The sequence below is a fragment of the Dermacentor variabilis genome, chromosome 2 (genome assembly GCF_050947875.1).
Source record: "Dermacentor variabilis isolate Ectoservices chromosome 2, ASM5094787v1, whole genome shotgun sequence".
Classification (NCBI taxonomy): Eukaryota; Metazoa; Arthropoda; class Arachnida; order Ixodida; family Ixodidae; genus Dermacentor; species Dermacentor variabilis.
The window spans coordinates 7,967,631-7,973,630 of record NC_134569.1 but is presented as its reverse complement, the minus strand read 5'-3'; the positions used below and the strand labels follow the sequence as shown (position 1 = coordinate 7,973,630).

The following is a 6,000-nucleotide window of genomic DNA, read 5'->3' as shown; positions in this document are numbered from 1 at the left end:
TTGCGTAGGCAAGCTTTTTAGCCGTACCACCATGTAAAGCCAATCCTTCCAGGCGTCCTCACACGACATGTTATTTCCGGCGTCTCTTTTCGTAGGCGCCAGCGTCCGGAAGGGGCTTTTTGGAAATGCCTCAGAAAAGGACGCCCGTCCGGGAGACGCCTACTTTTTCTGTCAGCAAAAAAAAAATAAAGAAGCCGCCAAACAACGTGACTGATGACGAGGCGCGCGCACTTCCGCGTTGATGAACGTACTGCACTGCCAATCCCTCACCGATGGTCGTGGTCGGAGACTTTAACGTAGACGTATTAAAACCGCTAACAAAGGTTCGTAACAGCGCACCCAAGACAAGGACAACAAAAGGAATAAAACGACGACACGGCGCTGTCTTGGGTGCGCTGTTACAAACCTTACCATGAATCCCAACCGACTGGCCCAACTTGCCGTTCTGATCCGCTAACAAAGCAGTGGTTCACCCACTTATTGAACGAAATTGGCCTCGGTTACTTCAACGATCCGATTCATACAACTACCATGCGTGCGTCATGCTACGATTTAACTTTGGCAAAAAGATTTCTCAAATGAGAACAAAAAACATATTTGTGTATCATAGCGACTTCAAAGCAGGTACAGCAGTAACTTCAAAGTAGCAAATAAAATAAATATTTCGTAAACTGTATTGAAACCTGTGTTTGTGTCATATATCACTTTGAAGAGCAATGTAAGTATTAGGGGCACATCACGCAATCAGAGTTTGACAAGTTGCCCTGCATTAGGTGCAACGTGTCAACTCCTTCGCTGACTAACCACCTTCACACAAGCGCATTAGTGGTTATCCTTTATCTGGCAGTTGCCAAGAGCAAGGCCTTCACAAATAATCGCGTGTGTGAATTGTTCTTGCGAAATTGTGGTATAAATACACGAGAAAGCTAACAATATAGTATTGTCTATTATGGTGACAGGCAAGACGGTGATACAAGAATTCTTTATTACGCAAGAACAAGGACCCATCCACACGGTAAAACGCACGTCGCTACTCACTTTCTTTACTGTGTCCTTGTTCTCGGCAACTGAAGGACAAATGTAAGCTTGCAAAAAATGTGGGATTTCTGCACAGTTATTCTGGCTCAAGCCTGCAATGCTTTTCCAACAGATTCTTTAGGTACGCACTATACTGGCTCATGCACTAGTCGCGGTTGTAAGCGATGTCCCTGCATATACTTTAATAAAGAAAGAAGCAAAAGGTCGGTAGCCACAATTTTCGAAGTGCTGCCGACAAATCGTATTCCTCAGGACTAGACTTCCGGCTGGAGGCTGTGTCTGTCCACTATGCTCTTCCTAGAGAAGTCCGACGATGTTAAATACTAAGTGGACGGCCAGGCTAACAAGAAGTTTCAATGCCAAGAATGCTGCATTGCTGTCCACGTTTTCTGGAAATCATTCTCTTTTTGTATGTAAATATATTTTTTTAAATGATAGCGCAAGAGTATATGCACTTCCGCAGTGTGCAGATATATTAGCAACGCCGTTTGCGGCTGTCTATTAGGGTGTGGCAAAGTCTGAACACGTTCGTTCAAAGGGCAACACAAACGCTGACACAGTGGAATCACTTTTAGGATATGCCATCCTTCATGAAGGTGTCGCACGGAAATTACGAGTATAGCAGTGGCTTGCGGCATGCAATGCGCTATGGGATCGCCGAAAACGAAACGAACTCACTAACTGTCACTAGCACAAACAATGGTATTCGGGCATCGCGGCACAATGCTGTCCTTGTTTCTGTTTTCGTTTTTTTCTCTGTTTTATTTCACGTTTTCCAATTATCAGCGGCTATCGCATTGCAGAAACGGCCATGGTCTATACTTGAAGTTATATGCCCTGGCACTTTGCATATTTATGTCAGAAACAACATGGGGGATGAAACTGGCTTCGACGGGAAAGAGGAAGATGTCATTACGTAGTGAAAAATAGGTGAGCTTATCCAGGAACTTTTATTGCGTTCTTTTAGTGCAATAAATCAAAATATTGAATGACAGCTGAGTGGTTGGCGCATTCGCGTGTACGCCAATCCTGGTCGTAGGAGCACGAGTGCGATGCACAGAGGCGCCAGTGAGGAGCGTACATTATATATATATCTATATATATATATATATATATATATATATATATATATATATATATATATATATATATATATATATATATATGCAACAGAATGCAACAGTATAACTCAACTCTAGTTTATTTGGTGCTGTAACTGACGAGTTTTAAAAGCGGGGCAGAAGTCTGAGAGCAATACGTCACCGGAACTCCTTTCCATATGTTTTACTATATATTCTAATGCGCCTAACCTTATTTGCAGCTTGTATGTCAGTTTCCTTTAAACGCAGTCTCATTTACCTATAAAACTGGCAGCCAGTACTTTACTCGCAATACGTTTCATAAAAGACTCTTCAAAGTTTGGCGCAAACTCCGACTCCGATTAAAATGGTCCTGAGTATAGAAAATGGACTTCTTTGCAGAACTAGGTCGTATTAGGCAAAGTACGCTTTACAGGCTCAAAAAAGACAAATTTGTGACGATAGCTGCGAATAAGATCGGAGACCAGGATTGGCATCTTAGCTTAGAGTGGCTATGCCAGGTCACGCCTATGAGGTGTGAAGAGCAGTAATAGCATAAGCAGTAATTAAAGCTGCATGAAGCACCCACAACCATAGCATCTGCCGACTGGTTGAGATGCTGCGTGGCATCCACAGTCGACCGCCGCCTATGCTTTCGGGTTCTTCTGGTGGGAGCGAGCTCTTCTGTAGTCATTAGAAAATACAAACGTCGTGGCGGAATAGTGATATCTATGGCCAGATAACAAGCATTTAGCACTTCTGCGAGAATCGAGTCGAAAAGTACCATGCATTTTGAGTAAAGAATTATGACAGTATTTAAACGGGCAGAACACGGCAAAAAAAGCTTGCTGAAACTTTGGTTCACACAAAAAAAAAAAAAAAACATCCGAAGGTCCAACCTTTAAACCATAACAACCATGATGTGAGGTGTCGCCACCGCTGGGGAATACCCACAAGACGCTGTGATTAATTACTCATGAATAATCGGCTTCCAGTCATGTGCCGATTCCACAGCGCGTGCACAAGCAGCGTGCGAGCATTCTGTTTGTGATGTCAACCCAGCAGGAGATACGGTACACGAACTAAACTAAGCATACGCTAGCTGCAGTGTCTCCATTTTATTATTCTTTAATCTAGTTGTTCGCATGCCGTGGACAGAAGAAGCAGTACCAACTGGTGCAACGTTTTAACATTCCGCGAGGTTATTCCTCCCGGTGGCTTCTTTTAGGCAGATGTTTTGCAAAAGAGATTTCGTACGTTGACACAGAGGCAAAGTGTTTCAATGAGGTTGGCTATACAAATAGCGCAGGCCTCGATACCTGTCGCTAGCGTCAGCGACTGCTTGCTGTGAATGACAAAGCACCTGGTCGGTATTGCACGACAAAGTAACACGTCGCCAGAACCCCCTAGAGGTAGAAAGAGAAACGGAAACGAAACACAGGGGTTTGCGTATACAAGGAGAGAATCAATTCGTACTACAGCACTTGTGGCTTGCCAACCGATGTCTTTCCGCCTATGGCTGACGTGATCGGTGCTACTCTGGCAGCGTTTAACACGTTTACGGTATCCAGGTGGCAGGTGGTTACGGTCTCCAGGTGGCAACCCATGTAGTGAAGGCCTTCGAATGTGAAGGAAACGGTTGTCGAGGGCTGTACGATGTCAACCAATGCGGGTACTTGCAATGGGAACTATTACAAAGGCTGCGTTAACAACCAGCAACTGGCATTGATTGCATGAATAAATATATTATTATAAAAAATTATTGTAATAACAGACAGCTAGGGAAGCAGCTGCTCTCTGTTGTGATTTCGCTTACGTGACTCTTAACAGAGTTGATATCTTGGCGAGTTGGTAAGGATGCGTTGATAATAGGTAAGGAGGGGACATACAAGAGCAGACTTATAGCTTGCTCTTACGACACACAGTTCTGCGCTCGTGTGTCGCCTTGTTACTATTTGTCCCATGTTGTAGCGCAGTTCGTATGAATAAGTAACTCTTCTTTAGAGGATGTTGGTCTAGTGGGTCAGAATGCTGCCTCATTGACCCAGTTTTGACCGGACCCAAGCCCTCGTTCGCGCGCGGCCCTCACGAGTGCGCGTGAGATGGGGCTCGGCAAGACCACCTCAGGACGCCGGGAGACGTTAGCCTCTCGGGCTGGCGGCGGTCCTTTGTTCGGTCACTTCTGCTCATCGGAGCTACATCTCCTAGAATAATTTTGACCGGCGCTTCCACCTATGCCACGGGGCGCGTCCTTCCGTTGTCTCGGTGATGTTCTGCTTCTTCTGCGCTGTTGCTCTTTCATTTCTACGGCTCTGGGGTGAATGGCGGCAAAGCCGGTGGTCGAAGAAAATACGGCGGCTCTGGACGGGCTTTAATTTGCGTTTCTCTTTCTCATCAGGGATGCGCCGTTCGCGGCTGCCGGTCCTCTTGTACAGCAGCCACGCTTCAGTTCGATTGTGTAGTGTAAACAGTTACTTTCAAGCTGTGTGTAGATAAACGTACTTTCTGCTCGCAACTGCCTCCCTTGTTTCCATGCCGGCTCGCCTGATGTTTCGGAGCCGCTGGCCGACGGGGCGAAATAGGCGCGGCTCCCGTAAGAGGCATGTTCCAACTCAGGGTGCTTGCTTCGCGCGTGACACGCGCCGTCAACAGCTGTGATGAAGAAATCGATGACAACAAATACGTCTAAATTTAAATGCTGCCATGGAAGCCGCTTGAGTATGCATTGTTTTGACAACTAAAGAGTATAACAGTCTTGACAAGTGACTAATCCGGCATCGTGCTCTCGTGTTTGTTTCCGCGTGAGAGTATAGGTGCATGCTTTCCATATTCTTCCTGTTTTGTTTCTTCTTTGTTGTTCCGGAGGAACTTGCTGCGAATAAAGTTACTGGCTCGTCCATCGCTCGTCTCGTGAACTTTTTTTCTCTTTGGTAAAAGTCTTATGTTCGCCACTTTTCATTTTGTTAACAACAGAAAAAACAGCAAGTTTAGAGGCAAAGGTTTCTCGCAATGCTATGAGGTTAGATGTTGGTAGATCCTGCTCATCTTTCTTTCTTATGGACAAAAGTGTGGAAACAGAAACAGAAAAGAGATCGAATATCGAAGCGCCTGCATGTAGTCATCATCATCATCATCATCATCAGCCTGGTTACGCCCACTGCAGGGCAAAGGCCTCTCCCATATTTCTCCAACTACCCCGGTCATGTAATAATTGCGGCCATGTTGTCCCTGCAAACTTCTTAATCTCATCCTCCCACCTAACTTTCTGCCGCCACCTGCTACGCTTCCCTTCCCTTGGAATCCAGTCCGTAACCCTTAATGACCATCGGTTATCTTCCCTCCTCATTACATGCCCTGCCCATGCCCATTTCTTGATTTCAACTAAGATGTCATCAACTCGCGTTTGTTCCCTCACCCAATCTGCTCTTTTCTTATCCCTTAACGTTACACCCATCATTCTTGTTTCCATAGCTCGTTGCGTCGTCCTCAATTTAAGTAGAACCTTTTTCGTAGGCCTCCAGGTTTCTGCATCGTACGTGAGTACTAATAAGACACAGCTGTTATACACTTTTCTCTTGAGGAATAATGGCAACCTGCTGTTCATGATCTGGGAATGACTGCCAAACGCACCCCAGCCCATTCTTATTCTTCTGAATATTTCAGTCTCATAAACCGGATCCGCGGTCACTACCTGCCCTAAGTAGATGTATTCCCATACCACTTCCAGTGCCTCGGTACCTATCGCAAACTGCTGTTCTCTTCCGAGACTGTTAAACATTACTTTAGTTTTCTGCAGATTAATTTTTAGACCCACCCTTCTCCTTTGTCTCTCCAGGTCAGTGAGCATGCATAGCAATTGGTCCCCTGAGTTATTGGAATGCAT

At 45.4% G+C, this 6,000-nt stretch overlaps 1 long non-coding RNA gene across 1 annotated transcript in view; it reads left to right on the top strand.

Moving 5' to 3' along the window:
• Nucleotides 1–1,841: 1,841 nt before the first annotated feature.
• Nucleotides 1,842–6,000, top strand: part of LOC142570806 (uncharacterized) — a 39,893-nt gene continuing 35,734 nt past the window's right edge. The window contains exon 1 of the long non-coding RNA XR_012825686.1: nucleotides 1,842–1,968. This is a non-coding gene — a long non-coding RNA (uncharacterized LOC142570806). The remainder of the gene's footprint in view (nucleotides 1,969–6,000) is intronic.